The sequence below is a fragment of the Mustela erminea genome, chromosome 8 (genome assembly GCF_009829155.1).
Source record: "Mustela erminea isolate mMusErm1 chromosome 8, mMusErm1.Pri, whole genome shotgun sequence".
Taxonomy (NCBI): Eukaryota; Metazoa; Chordata; class Mammalia; order Carnivora; family Mustelidae; genus Mustela; species Mustela erminea.
Window position 1 is genome coordinate 110754532 of NC_045621.1, and position 16318 is coordinate 110770849.

At 41.7% G+C, this 16318-nt stretch overlaps 1 long non-coding RNA gene, 1 other non-coding gene and 1 pseudogene across 2 annotated transcripts; 2 read left to right on the forward strand and 1 right to left on the reverse strand.

Annotated features, from left to right (window-relative positions):
* Nucleotides 1-2068: 2068 nt before the first annotated feature.
* Nucleotides 2069-8708, reverse strand: LOC116596806. The gene is made up of 3 exons (XR_004288321.1): nt 8142-8708; nt 5837-5938; nt 2069-4257 (listed from the first exon to the last, which is right to left on the reverse strand). It is a non-coding gene; the product is annotated as an uncharacterized LOC116596806 (long non-coding RNA).
* A 19-nt stretch (nt 8709-8727) lies between these two features.
* On the forward strand, nt 8728-8834 carry LOC116597949. Its single transcript, XR_004288863.1, has one exon. It is a non-coding gene; the product is annotated as a U6 spliceosomal RNA (small nuclear RNA).
* A 3511-nt stretch (nt 8835-12345) lies between these two features.
* On the forward strand, nt 12346-12725 carry LOC116596805 (annotated as a pseudogene).
* Nucleotides 12726-16318: the final 3593 nt, after the last annotated feature.

Here is a 16318-nt window from a genome sequence, read left to right on the forward strand (position 1 = left end):
GTGTAAGAGGATGGTCGAGTTTCATTCTTCTACATAGAGCTGCCCAGTTTACCCTGACCATTTATTGAAGAGACTGTCTTTTTTCCACTGTATATATTTCCCTGCTTTCTTGAATATGATTTGGCCATAGAGTTGATGGTCCATATCTGAGCTCTCTACTGTGTTCCACTGGTCTATGGATCTGTTATTTTGCCAGTCCCATGCTGTCTTGGTGTTCACAGCTTCATAGTAACCCGTGAAATCAGGCAAGGTGGTGCTCATAGTTTTTTTTTTCCTTTCAGCAATTCTTAGCAATATGGTGTCGCTTCTGATTCCACACAAATTTTAGGCATGTGTTTGTTCCAGCTCTTTGAAAGATACCGGTGGAATTTTATTGGAATGGCATTAAATGAATCGATTGCTCTAAGGAGTATATACATTTTAACAATGTTTATTCTTCTGATCCATGAGAATGCCATGGTTTTCTGTCTTTTCGGTTTTCTTCCATTTCTCTCATGAGTGTTCTCTAGTTCCTCGAATACAAATCTTTTACCTCTTTGGTTTGGCTTATTCCCAGGTATCTTATGGTTTGGGTGCTGTAGTAAATGGATTGGTTCTCTAATTTCCCTTTATTTATTTTCATTGATAATGTAGAAGAAAGCCACTGATTTCTGCACCATGATTTTGTTTCCTGCCACATTATTGAATTGATGTATGAGTTCTGGTAGTTTGGGGGCAGAGTCTTTTGGGTTTTCTATATCAAGTATGGCATCTGTGAGGAGAGATAGTTTGACCTCTTGGGTGCCAATTTGGATACCTTTTATTTCTCTTTGTTGTCTGATTGCTGTTGCTAGGACTTCACATGCTATGTTGAACAAGATTCATGAGAGTGGGCATCCTTGTCATGTTCCTGAATTGAAAGCGATGGCTGTCAGCTTTTACCCTTTGAGGATGGCACACACTGTGTGTTTTTCATAGAAACATTTTATGAAGGTGACGAATATTCCTGCTATCCCTGTATTTTGTAGCTTTTTAGTCATGGACGGATGCTGGATTTTGTCCAATGCTTTTTCTTCACCAATTGAGAGGACCATGGGGTTCTTCTCTCTTCACTTCGTAACTGGTTCTATGACATTGATTGATTTGCGAATGTCGAACCAACCTTGCAAGCCAGGGATAGATCCTACTCGGTCATGGTGGATAAACGTTTTAATGTAGTGTAGGTTCCTAGGAGCTAGAATGTTGTTGAGAATCTTAGCATCCATATTCATCAGTGATATTGGTCTGAAGTTCTCCTTTTCGGTAGGGTCTTTGCCTGAAAAACAATCTGAGGGGTGTGAAGTGGCATGGGGGTGGGAGGTTGGCGTACCAGGTGGTGGGTATTATATCGGGCACGGATTGCATGGAGCACAGGGTGTGGTGAAAATAATAATGAATACTGTTTTGCTGAAAATAAATAAATTTAATTTAAAAAATCTATACAACAGTAAAAAAAAAAGATTCTCTGAGGCAGTGATAGAGAGGGCATGGGAGGTTGGGGAAACACGTGGTGGGCAATAGAGAGGGCACAGATTGCATGGAGCACTGGGTGTGGTGCTAAAACAATGAATACGGTTACACTGAAATACGGTTACAATACTTTGTATTGTATGAATACAATACAAAGTATGTTCTCTGATTATAATGGCATTACATTTAACTCAATGACAGAAATGTGGAAAATTCCCAAATATCAGAAACTAAATAACACACTTCTAAATAATACTTAGTCAAAAAATGAATTCAGAGGGAAATGAGAAAGTACTTTGACTTGAATGAAAATGAAAACACAATGTATCAAAATTTGTGGGGTACAGCTGAAAGTGTTTTTTGTTTTTGTTTTTTAAATATTTTATTTATTTATTTGACAGAGATTCAGCGAGTGTGGGAGCACAAGCAGAAGAAAGCAGGCTTCTTGCCCACTGAGCAGGGAGCCCGATGTGGGGCTTGATTCCAGGACACTGGGATTGTGACCTGAGCTGAAGGCAGATGATTAACAACTGAACCACCCAGGCGTCCCTGAAAACACTGTTTAGAGGGAAATTTATAACACTAAACATCTCTGCTTGGAAAAGAAGAAAGATCTCAAATCTGTAATTGCTGTTCTACCTTAGGAAACTAAAGAAGGACAAATGAAATACAAATTAAGAAGAATAAGGAAATAATAAAGATTACAGCAGAAACCAACTAAAAAAGAAAACAGAAAAGCAACAGAGAAAAATAGCAAAACCCCAAACTAGTTTTTGAAAAGATGCATAAAACTGATAAATGTCTAGACAGGCTAAAGCAAGTTGGAGGATTTGGGGGTTGAGCATGGAAAAAGATATGACCACCAGGTGGCAGTAGCACATAGTGAACTGTATTTGACTAACACCTGGACAGGTTGGCGTGATGAGGAAGTCCTTCATAGAATAAAACTGTCCATCCAAAGGGAGAAGAGGAAAAGCAGAGAGAGAGAGTGCTTGTGTGTTTAGGTGATATCACTCAGTAGCAACACTTAGAGTCTCTGGAACATGGAACATGAACAGCTTTATAGCTGCTGGGTTTATCTATGGCTAGAAGAGGTTAGGTGTGGTTTCCTGGGGTATACATACCAGATAGCCTGCAAATGGCTAAAAATCTGCTTATTTGAGCTATGTTTCAAACTCTTGTAGGGGTAAAATTTGAGTTTGGCATCCGCAGGCTTTTGTGCTTATGGGTCCCAGGCTGCTATTACTAAGTTAAACAACAGAAGGCCAATATACAAGAAGTTATCTTTGGCTCATAATAATAATCCATCCCTCGGGCCCACGTTGCTTTATAATTTTAGTTATATGTAAATGCATTATGCTTTAGTTTGGAGCCCATGGAAAAGCATTTTGAAGTTCCAGCATCCAATGAAAATAAAAACAAGGATTTCAAAGCCCGTTTGCAGCCAGTCTGTCAGAAGACTTAGAAAATCGATTTGTTCAATTTGCTTAATCTATAAACTGTTATTAAAGGGACATGCCCCTTTAATACATGTCCCTGGCTAGCTTTAAAACATGTAGCAACATGTGTTAAGTGTGCAGAACCCACTTCCTACAGCAGCCAATAAGTGATCTAGGACTAAGTGATGATACATACACCAGTGGCTGTGGAGTTGACACCGGCAAGGACAGGAACTTGGGTAAGGAAAACATATAGCAACAGAGTAGGGGTCGAAGTCCGAGTCATCTGCACCCAGCAGTAGAGGAATGTCTTCTGGGCATTGTCCAAATTGTGTTGGCCAGTCTGGGATGATGAGTTCGATCCCACAGGTATCCATTGCAGATTCAGACTTGTTCCTTAGTGTCATCAGTGGAGCAAAGTACTTGGATGGCAGACGACAGTGCCTTTCTCTCCAGAGGGTAGTAGGCAGTCTGCTTAGCTAAATGCTGGATGATGAGTGGACACAATCACAGAGTTGGTTCATGTCCAGTCCTCATCCCACATTTTGCTGAAGTTCTGGTCAAATAGAACTTTTTGGTGAGCCCATTAACCCACAACCAGGAGTTGGTAAAAATATAAATCTTAGGAAAATGTTTGTCAGGGGCATATACTATTTCTGGAAGTAGTGTACTCAGCTCAGCCCATTGGGTGCTTTGGGCTCTCCCCATACAGAAACAAGTATGTGAATATGGGCCATAGACTGAGACTGCCCACTGTTTGGCTCCTTTAAGCCCTGTGCCCACTCCATTCATAAAGAGACCTTTGATTTTTTCATTTTGTGAGTGCTGGCCACCTTACCTCTAATCCCCACTGAGAAAGAAATGAGACCTGCTGGGGACTTTGGCAAGTTAACATAGCTGCAAGGTATGTGGCCCTTTCCTTCTGGAGTTATGACACTCCACAGGGCCAGGTTAGGCTTGAGCCTGTAGAGAGCATTTCCATCTTCATCCAGCTGCAGCTTCAATTTTACAGAGAGCTTTTTTCCATTATCCAGAGCATGAGAAGACTCTCACTCCATCAGCAATTGGCTCTGCCAGGATTCAAGGCTAGGTCTGGGCAAACTCCAGAGCCTGAGCATGTAATCCTTATACTGTTCCTAGCTGAGGTAAAGGAAATATAAAGCCACATATCACCAAACCCAATGCTCAATTAAGCAGTGGGATTGAAAACACATAGGAAACTGAAAAATAATCACAATGAGGTAGGCTCACCTATTAAGCTACTTACCGTGTGCTGGACATCCTGAGCACTTTCATCTCCATGACCTCTCTTTGCAGTGGGCATCAATGCCTTCAAGGAGGAGGAAACCAAGGCTTAGCGAGTTGAAGTGAATTTTGCCCTAGACCCCATAGCCCACAGGAGGCAGAAGGGGCACAGGACTTGGGGTCATGTGACCGCAAAGCACCCTCTCTTGCCACTTTCATTCTCATTCCCATCCTGCCACCGTAAGTGATCTCAATATGTGCCTGAGTGAGCAGATGAAAAGAAGACCATCATGAAGAGTCCCACTCCCTTCCCCACATCAGTACCACTGTGGCCCTGTGCTACCTGGGCTGGGATGTTGTGTAAGGCAAATTCATTCTTTCCCTCTGCCTTCTCCTGGGACACCGCTGACCAAGGAGGGGAGAACAAAGATTGTGAGTAGCTGGGGCTCTCCATCTTACCCTGGCCCTATTCCCTGCATCCTCCTGTATGTAGATTTGCCCTTTGTGCACATAGGCACGTGGCAAAGGTCTGCAACCAAGATCCTCACCACCAGTGTGCTCTGTGCTAGCTACCACTCTGAAGTGAAGGGCTCCTGCAGGGGTAACGGCCGGGAGCCCTGACTGGGTTTCACCTGGACACTTAGTGAGTACTGTGAGCTGGGCAAAAGGGTTTATATCAAGTTTCTGATCACATTTCATGGATAAGGGTGATCACTGTGGCTGTGATTCCAGATGGGGTTGTGGAAGCCACTGGGAAAAAAAGCAGCCAAGTAGTCTGAAGGGGCTTCCAACCTGCCATTTTACTCAGACATTTACAGAAGAAAATGGTGCAAGACCTCTCATGCCCTTGAATACTTTTTTTAAACCAAGAAAAATGTCCAAAACTTCCCTGGTTGGTTAGACATATGTGTATGATATGTCAGAACAAATGATCTGAAAACAACATAATACCCATCCAAAGATGTCCATACTGAGAAGATTCCTAGCATTCACATCTGGCATTCCCAAAGATTCCATCCCAAGTCTAGCGCTTATCTTTCTTGGCAGCAATTTGAATACCTACTTAGTAGCTGATGTCTGTCAGTTCTGTGACTCCACTTGGAGCTCTGGCCTTATGCACCCAGACCAGCACGGGGCATCTCCCTTCCTCAGGGAGCCACAGGTACAGCAGATCACCCTCACCCTTCATCTTCACCACTTCCATGCAGCTTTCCCCTAGATGCTCTGTCCTCATTAATGGTATCCAGGTGTAGCACCTTCTTTCTCACCTCATTCACCCAGGTGTAGCACCTTCTTTCTCTGACTCTGACAGCCAATGCAGAGCAAGCTCCAGCAGTTCTCTCTCCGAAGATCTTCCTGTTGTCTCCCCTTCATTCACAAAGTTACTATCCTACTCAAGAACTCCATCTCCCATCAGGTACACTACAACCACATAGTCAACCCCTGCCCACACTAACCCCTGCTTCGGCCATGAAATTTTTCTTTCAGATCGAAGCATATTCAGAAGCCTAATACAGTAGCAAAAGCAAGCTACTCTGGAAGAAGGAAAGAGAAAGGAATCAGGAACAGGTATGCAAACCTGGGTCCTCTAAGGCCACCTTCTCAGTGTCATACACTCCTACTACCTCATCTCTTTTCACACTTCCTGGAATTTCTGCTGTTACCTGAATACACATGGTAAGGTTTCAGTCCTTGGGATAGAGTGTTCCTTCTGCTCACAATGTCTTCCCTGCTTGTCTGCCCAGCACATAGTTACAGCTTGAGATCTGGAACCAGAAAAAGCCAAGTTTGAATCTCAGTTCCAAGTACTAGCTCTATAACCTTGGTGCTTTCTGAGCCTATTTCTGCATCCCTAATGTTGGGCCCCAAGAGGCTAAGATGGCGCCGGGTGGCCTTCTCTTCCGGATCGGGAACCCACATGGCCGACCACAAAGGCGCCAAGTGGCGATTTCGGTTTCCCATCAGTTTCGTTTCCCGCGAGTCTCCACCCCCTGCAGGGCGTGTCTCTCCCAACTCCTGCCGACTCGGCACATCCCCATTGGCCCCCACTTTGCTGACCTCACTTCCCTTCCCTCACCCCATATAAGCCGCTGCCCTGCTCAATAAAGCGAGATCCTGCTTCGACAGACCTCCCGAGCCCGGTGTCTTCTGTGGGTGTGTTCCGGGTTTGCGACACTCACCATCCCGCTCAGCCCCAAGGAGAGGCCTCCGGCTGGCCCGGGCGCCTCCTCCCCTCGGCGGGGAGCCCAACACCCTAAGATAAAGGTAATATTAGCAGTTATGTCAGAAAACTGTTAACAGCCTTAAATGATACTGTATTCATTGTTTAACGGAGAGATGGCACACAGGAAACACTCACCATCGTAATCATCCTCACCCACAGGAATCAACTCAACACTGCCCTCTTTTTCTTGATCCTTTCCTGTTGCACCCCCTGTAAACTCAGTACAATGCATTTCTAGTTAAGTTTGCCTTTCTGTGTCCCTCCTCATATTGTGACCTAATTGAGGACAGAAGCTAGCTTGTTCACCTTTGGTCCTCTGCTATCCAGTATATCCAACTACACCTACAAGGTGTTGGATATGTAGCACCTACAGGGTTCAGTGTTTGTTGAATAAATTGATTAATGAATGAAGGCAGGCAGGCAGTAGGGTCCATTCATGAATCAAGTTTACAGAGTATATACTATGTCACAGACATTGTTCCGGTTGTTGGGGATACATCAATAGATAAAACTAATGGAGTTCCTGCCCTCATGGAGCTGCCACTCTAATGAGAAAGGTACACTCAATAACAAACAAGTAAATATATAGTAAGTTAGTGCAAAGTGTTTCAGGGAAAAATAAAGTGAGGGGAGGTGTTGCTTTCTCATATAAGAAAGTTAGGCAAGGTGTCACCAACAAGGTGACATTTGAACAGAGACCAAACAAAGAGAGAGAGCAAGGTCGGTGGATATTTGAGGAGACAGGGCGGGAAAATGTGATCCAGACTCAGAATAGCTGGGTGCACATTCAAAAAGAGAAGCTGGCCAGTGGGTGCTGGAGAGCAGTGAGTGAATGGAAGAGTGACATGACACAACAGCAGAGTGGCTGTGGGGCTGTGGAGTACAGACCACGGGCCATGTGCCGCCCAGAGTCTTTAATGAAGATACAAGCTATACTAATTGATTACTTTCTTGAGTGTCTCAAAAATCCTGTTCACTTACCCATTTTAAAATGTAGCAGAAAGGAAAACTTTCCTAGCCTTAATCAGCCATGAGTACAAATGAAGTTGTTTCATGTTAATTTCTGAATCTCAATGGCTTTGTGTGCTCATCTATGCAAATGTAGGGAGTCCTACCTCAAGGAAAATCCTTCCTTCTCAAATATTCTAGGAATCCTAAGGGTGCATATGATCCTAAGTGGGTTGCTATGGCCTCTAGGTCAAGCTTTTGCAGCTTTGGGCCTGATGATCCCACAGATGTACCCCAGGAGGGAGGACCACTCCTGTCATTGTGCCCTAAATTGGCCGGCCAGAGGAGCTGCCATTCCAGGACTCCGAAGGGCTATGAGGCTAGAGTGTTCCTTTTGCATACGGATGACCAACACAACTTCTGAACTCCAGCATTATAGCATCCATCAACCACAGCTCAGTTCACACCCACAGACTCAGGATATACTGGGACCTTCAGCTTGCCTCCAACATTCTATCCTCTTGCGAAGAGGGGCTTGCCCTGTCAGACTGCTTTTTCTCTTACAGTGAATTTTCTCTTGGGGCTCCCAGATCTCTGCAGGTGGGCCTCTGCCTGGGCCACTTCAGCCCATAAGTCCTATCCATAATCAAACCCAATAATGGACAGAATTCAAGACTTTTCCCCAGGATCCTCAGCCCTAACAGACATCCGTAGTATAACATTTGAAGGAGGTTATCACCGAACTATTTAGCAGTATGGCTGAATCTCAGCCCTTCCCCAGCCATTGGGATATTAACCTTATCAGTGTCCTGAGTATTATTATAACCTTATTCAGTGTTCCTGTATTATTCAAGGTATGGTATCTTGAGTGGTAACAGCAAAACCTGGAAAAGAATGGACACAGGTATTCACTTTAGATGGTACTAGTTTAAACAAGATCCAAGAACAACTACAGGCTCAACACAAAAACTCTAAGCATCTGTTTAAATCCTAGTATTTCACCCAGAAAACACTGCAGCATAACTGAAAGCTTTGAAGGCAGAAAGAATGGACTCTGGATCCATGGATGGTTTGCTACTTACAGTATGACTTTGGGCAGTCATTTCACTTTGAACACATTTTTCTCACTTATGGAAAGATAACAGTGCCTTTATGTGAAACCTAAATAGGGTGATTAACTGATCACCAAGAAGGCACGAGGCCCAGCTGTAGTTCCTCTCCCTTCCAGCAGAGACATGCACAGGACTTACACAGTTTTACTTAAAAAAAATTTTTTTAAGGAATTGGTTGATATGAATCAATTTCATTCCAAATTCTGCTCTAAGAATAACCTGATGATGCTGAAAGTCTACCAAATTTGATCCTTCTTAAAATATAATACTAGTGCTCGCTTCGGCAGCACATATACTAAAATTGGAATGATACAGAGAAGATTAGCATGGCCCCTGCGCAAGGATGACACGCAAATTCGTGAAGCGTTCCATATTTTTGGATGTCACCAGCATACCTGGTATGAACCAGTGTCTGGAATTTCTGTATTAGGGAATGTATGTAATAACTAAATCCTAAATAGAATGATCATGTACATTAAAAAAAAAATATATATATATATATATATAATACTAAACAACACTATTTCTTAGGAAACCCCTGAATGACTTTTTCCACCTCAAGATTCTCTGACTTCCTCAATAAAAACAGAATAGCAACACTTAGGAATGTCCAGAAGATAAAAGCCAAGAACTACAAGTCTGACAATTAAAAACTACCAAATACTTCATGTGGAAAAAAAAATCCAGCTGCTTAGGTGGCCAGGGATCTGCATTCAGACCTGACCTTGAATTCTGGCTCTGCCACTCACCAGCTGGGTGGCACCTTGATCTCTGTGCACCATTACCTTTATCTGTAAAGCAGGGACAATAACATCTCATAGAATTAAGTATAATCAATGTCAAAATATGAAGTGCCATGTTAGGTCAGCTCAACAAACTGAATGGTGACAACCAGATGGATGTGGCCCTTGACCCTTCTGAGCCCACGGACTCTGATTTGGTCCTACTTCCTCCTGACATGGGTTTCAGAAGAGACCAGCTTGGAATGGCTGTCCATAACTACACTGGTCAACTACCAGGGTAAGTTCTTCAAAAGGCCAGCACCTGGGCGCCTGGGTGGCTCAGTAGGTTAAAGCCTCTGCCTTTGGCTCGGGTCATGATCTCAGGGTCCTGGGATCGAGCCCCGAATCGGGCTCTCTGCTTGGCGGGGAGGGAGCCTGCTTCCCAATCTCTCTCTCTCTCTCTCTCTCTCTCTACTTGCCTCTCTGCCTGCTTGTGATCTCTCTGTGTCAAATGGATAAAATCTTTAAAAAAAAAAAAAATGGCCAGCACTTAACTGACCTCTGCTGGTCTCACATAGAACTAGTGTGCAGAACTCTATTTCTGTACTATCTCTAGCCAAAAAAGTAACTTCTTTCTCAAATCACAAGAAAAGAATTTTTTTTTAAAAATCACTCCTTCTCTAAATTCAAAGGACAGGAAAGCATAAACTCACACCTTTTTTCTCCTCTCAAAACCATGAGCACTGATTTCCCCAACCCAAAGAGATCCACACAATTTGGGAGACCAAACTCTGACTCTTTACTTTCAATCCACTGTCTTTTAAACATGTCATCATCATAAAACATTTACAAAGTAGTTTGTTTAAAGCCTCACCCATTGCTCTCTAGTCAAATAAACCCAAGGAGTAACTAGTTATCTTAGGGTCTGACACACTTTGAGCCTCCCTTGGTGCATCCATAACTGCAGCTCCACCATGGAAAGAACACAAATGTCCAGGGTCCCAGGCTTTTTAAGAACTGAGCTAGTCCTGGGGAGCACAGACCCAAACCCTCATCTCCTAGAGTGAGGATTGTTCTCACAAGTTGCTCCTTCAAATCCTGCTTGAAAGCAGCAAGAATATTTTTATATTATTATTATTATTATTTTTAAGAGAAGAGCGGCAGAGGGAGAGGGAGAGTCTCAAACAGACTCCACACTGGGCTTGGAGCCAGATGAGGGCCTCGATCTCATGACCCTGAGATCATGACCTGAGCCAAAACCAAGAGCGGAACACTTAATTAACTGTGCCACCCAGGTGCCCCAAAGCAGTAAGAATGTTTTCTTTTTCCTTTTTTTTTTTTTTAAAGATTTTATTTATTTATTTGACAGACAGAGCTCACAAGTAGGCAGAGAGGCAGGCAGAGAGAGAGGAGGAAGCAGGCTCCCTTCGAAGCAGAGAGCCTGATGTGGGGCTCGATCCCAGGACCCTGGGATCATGACCTGAGCCGAAGGCAGAGGCTTAACCCACTGAGGGTTAAGATTTCTAAAAATCTTGTAAGTAAAGCCTTTTCCAAACTATGATCCCCAAGTTTTTGTCAGATCTTTACATTTATGTATTCAGCTTGCTTAAAAGTAAAAATACAGGTAATGCTGACACAGCTCCCCACTTTCTTTAAAACAAACAAACAAACAATAAACATATGAAATGCACATGTGGAGCTCAATGGTACCAAAATCAGCCAATTTGAGATAGCTTGCTATAGAATCATGGGCATTTTTGCAACATTTCCAGCCCATGTCAACACTACACAATTCCACCTCTCAGGACTGCTCTAACATCTCAGCACAACTTTTATATACATGTAATCCATACTCACTTCACTCCACACCACATTCTACCTGTGCATCTGAGGCTGTAAGACTTCTGCTACCACAAGAGGGAAGATCACAACAACAGTATGGAGCTTGGCCTGACAATCTCTGCCTGAGGAATAGTAGTATACAGGTAGGTAGGGAGAAGGCAATTTGGAAACAATGGTTAATCTGATGCCCTCCCCCAAAATTGTATTTTACTAGTAAAGGGGTCCCTCTCTGGCTCCCAGGGCACAATCTCTGCAGGCCAGAAGTCAGTCAGATGATATAATAAAACTGATTCAAGAAAAAAACCATCAACCAAGAATTCTCTATCTGGCAAAACTATCCTTCAAAAATGAGGGAGAGGGCAGCTCAGTGGGTTAAGCCGCTGCCTTTGGCTCAGGTCATGATCTCAGGGTCCTGGGATCGAGTCCCGCATCGGGCTCTCTGCTCAGCAGGGAGCCTGCTTCCTCCTCTCTCTCTGCCTGCCTCTCCGACTACTTGTGATTTCTCTCTGTCAAATAAATAAATAAAATCTTTTTAAAAAATGAGGGAGAAAATAAGCCATTCCCAGATAAACAAATGCTACAGAGACAAGCTCTACAAGAAATGCTAAAGGCGGTCCTCCAGGTTGAAAGGACACTAGTAACTCAAAGCCATACAAAAATGTAAATTTTTCCAGCACAGGTAAATACATGGACGAATATAAAACCCAGTATTATAACTTCTTTTACAGGATTTAAAATAGAAAAGTGTAAAAAATAACTATAAATCTGTTAGTAGATATATAATATATTGTGCATGTGTGTGTATATACACATATAGTGATTTGTGACATCAATAATATAAAGGCAGGTAGACTACAAAGTTTTTGTGATTGAAATTACTTAAAAATACAACTTAAGATGTCAAAATTAACTGCCATAACTACAAAGAAAATGTCTATAGAATATACGCTGAAATGTTGCTCAAAGAAATCAAAGAGATTACACAGGAAGACATCCTGTGTTCATAGACAGGAAGACTTCATACTGTTAAAATGTCAATACTACCCAAAGTGATCTGTAGAACCAACGCAGTCCTTGTCAATACCCCAATGATGTTTCTTGAAGAAACAGAATAATCCCTCCTAAAATTCATATGAAGTCTCCAAGTACTCCAAATAGACAATCTTGAAAAAGAACAAAGTTGGAAGACTCCCACTTCCGGATTTCAAAATTTACAAAGCCGTAGTAGTCAAAACAAGATCATGCTCTTTCCCTGCCGCCACCAAGTTGCTCAGAGGCGGGGCTTCAGGTACACCTAAGATTGGGCTCTACACTGGCCCACGACCATGGCCTAGGAAGGCATTGCTGCTGGAGGTGTAATGGATGTTAATACAAGAGGTGTGGAAAACCACCCTCATCCACAAAGGCCTAGCATATGAAATTCACAAAGCCACCAAAGCCTTAGACAAGTGCCAAGCCGATCGTGTGCTTGCACCCAACTGTGATGAGCTTATGTATATCAAGTTGGTCGAGGCCCTTTGTGCTGAACACCAAAATCAATCTAATTAAGATTGATGACAATAAGAAATTAGACAAATGGGTAGGCCTCTATGAACAGAGAGGGAAATCCCACATAGTTGGTTGCAGTTCTGCGATGGTTAAAAACTATGGCAAAGAGTCTCAGGCCAAGCCTACCATCCAGGAATTCTTCAAAATCAAGAAATAAACAAGTGAAAAACTTGGTTCTTGTTCCTAAAACAAAAGTGTCATGCTGATGCTAGGACAGCCATACAGACTGATGGAAGTGAGGCCGGAAATAAACCCTTATATATATATGGTCAAATGATTTTTTACAAGGATGCCAAGTGGGAATAAAGAGTGAAAAGGCAATCCACAAAATTAGAAAAATATCTGCAAATCATTCATCTGGTAAGTTATTATCCAGAATATATACAGAACTCCAACAACTCAAAACTTACTTTAAAAACAGGCAAAATATCTGAATAGGTATTTCTCCAAAGAAGGTATCAAAAGCATTATTAAGAATATGAAAAGATACTCAATGTCACTAATTAGAAAAATACAAATTAAAACCACAATGGCATACCATCTTGCACCCAGTAGGATGATTACTATAAAAAAAAACAAGAACAAAACCAAAAATAACCCCCCAAAAAACTAAACATATATGTGTTGATGTGGCTATGAACAAATTAGAACCCTCTGGATTATTGGTAGGAATGTAAAATGGGGCAGCCATTTTGGAAAACAGCATGGCAGTTCCATAAATCAGAATTACCATACGACTCAATAATTCCACCTCTGGGTATATACTTCAAAGAACTCAGAGCAGGGTCTCAAAGAAATATTTGCACACCCATATTTATGGCAGCATTCTTCACAACAGTCAAAAGGTAAAAGCAACCCAAATATACATCAACAGATGATGAATGGACAAACCAACCATGGTATACACAGGTAATACAGTATTATTCAGTTTAAAATGTTTGGAAGAAAATTCTGACCCATGCTTCAGCATGAATGAACCTTGAGGACATTATGCTAAGTGAGTACACCACTCACAAAGGATAAACAATGTATGATTCCATTTATATGAGATGGGAGTAGTCAAAACCAGAGACAAAGCAGTATGGTGACTGCCAGGGGTAGGCCAGAGGAAGAGAATGTGGAGTTACTATTCAATGGAAGTTTCATTTTTTTTTTTTAAGATTTTATTTATTTGAGAGAGAGATAGTGAGAGAGCGCATGAGCGAGGAGAAGGTCAGAGGAAGAAGCAGACTCCCCGTGGAGCTGGGAGCCTGATGCGGGACTCGATCCCAGGACTCCGGGATCATAACCTGAGCCGAAGGAAGTTGTCCAACCAACTGAGCCACCCAGGCGTCCCGGAAGTTTCATTTTTTAAGAGGAAAAGATTTCTGGAGATGAAAGGCAGTTGATGGCTGCAAACAAAAGTGAAGGGACTTAATGCCACTAACTGTACACTTAAAAACTGTCCTTAAAGATGTTAAATTCTATGTGTACTTTACATTTATACATAATTAATGTAAAATAATTTAGTCAACAATTAAATTTTTTTAACTGGGAATAAATGATTCTGCATCACTCCATTCAAGCAGTCAAAGTTACCACCACCAACAATGGAACAAACTAAAAGTCTCTATGGAGAGAAATATGTTTAAACATTTGGTGACCAAGAGACAAGCTGTCAAACAAGTTACTCACATGTATAAGTAAATGCTACGAATGTGAACAACTGGTTAAAATAGGTGAAGATAGGTATATGGGAGTTTATTTTACCATTCTTGCAACATAATTTTAAGTTAGAAAAATTTCCAAAATTAAAAAAAAAAAAAAAGACATTCTGTTTTGAGGTTTGAGTTTTTAACCCATGGACCAAAGATCATTTATACAGAAACAGTCTTTTCTTCAACATAGTATTAAGAGAACCTCCTAAATCATTTTGAATTCCTTACTTACGATTATCCCTTTACTGTCTGGCACCATGTTTTAGCCCGTATCAGTGAAATCATCATATAATTGGAGCTTACCCCATCAAATGGCAAAATACTGTATTAGTAAGTTTAAATCTTTTTTTACTCTTACCTTTCTTGTTTAGAATTTTTAATGACCAGGTTCTACATTTGCTTCAATAGATGGCTATACTTTTATTGCTCTCACAAGTTTTTTTATTTTAAGGCTATCTATATAAAGCAAAATGACTGTAGAAAGTACTGTTTCCACCTCCACCTAGCAGTTAGCAATCACCTGATAACGTTTTTATGCACCTGCCTTTTACAGTTCACTGCCCCATCCGTGCTAAGCTTGTTGAAAGTAAATGCAGGACTGCCCAGGTGGCTCAGCTGGTTAAGCATCCACCTTTGGCTCAGATCATGATCCCAGAGTCCCAGGTTGGAGCTCCCCTGCCAACTCCATTCAGCAGGGAGTTTGCTTCTCCCTCTCCCTTTGCTCTCCCCACTTCATGCTCTTTCTCTTTCTCTCAAATAAATAAATAAAATCTTAAAAAAAAAAAAAAAGTAAATGCAGAGATCCTGAGAGGACCTTTTGAGTAAGTGCATACACTTCAAGCCATTTTGGCTATTCAAAGGCTTTTATGGCAAGTACTACTTTCAAGATTTTTTGAAAATCAGTGTTGTCAAAAAACCCTGTTCCAATTTGTATCAGAATTTCCATAATTAAAATGATTTACTGGTTCTTGAATTTAGTCATTTTGACTAAACAGAGGTTTTTCATAATTAAATCTGCAGAGACTATTAAGTTTAAAGTATCGCAAAAATAGAACAATATAGCCATAAACTATAGTTACCCCTAACCCAACTGCCAAACTGCTATCAGTAAGTGTACAGTGATTTTCAGTTACATCCACATTTCCTCTAAGGAAGTATTTCACAACTTTTTTTTTCATTACAACAGCCTTTCCATGAGAAAACATCAATGTAATTTAATTAAAATCAAGTAATTAAAATTTCCCTAAGACGAGAAATAGTAAGATTTTGTATTTTCTTTCAACCCCAACTAGAATAGTGCAATTCATTCCAACACTAACCACCTGAGTTAGCATCCGACTCAACAGATTTAAGGGCTCAGTCCTCCCTAAGACTGCTCCCATTTTGAATGCCAGTTTCAAGTGGGTCCATGACCACTTTTACTGACTGGTTACAAATCTGGGAGTTCCCATGATCCCCTTTGGTTCCAGAATTTGCTAAAATGACTTACAGAACTCAGGGAAGTACTATGTTTATGATTTATTATAAAGGACTCAAAGTAGGAGGACCACCCAAATGAAGAGACATAGGGCGAGTTCTGGCAGTAAACAGAGCTTCCACACCCTCTCTCTGTGGAATGAAGGCACATCACCATCTCAGCTTATCAGTGTGCTCACCATTCAGGAAGCCCCAGTGAACGTGAATGTCCAGAGTTTTTAATTGGGATCTCACTACTCAAGCATGACCAATTACATCATTGGGCACATGACTGAACTCAATCCCCTCACTCCAACCCGTCAGGCCTGCCCCAAATCCCAACCCTTGAATTACATGGTAGATCTTTTTGGTGACGTCCTCCATCCTAAAGCTACCTCAGGGCCTAACAGGTCACCTCATGAGAATCACAAAAACATTCTTATCACCCAGAAAATGCAAAGGTTTTTAGAAGTTCCTTATCAGGAATCCAAGACAGAGACCAAATTCCTTACTATATACTATGGCCAGGAAGGATGAACATGGAAGATGGAAGGGTCACAAACCACTGTAATAGCTAAGATTTTTTTCTCTCACCAAA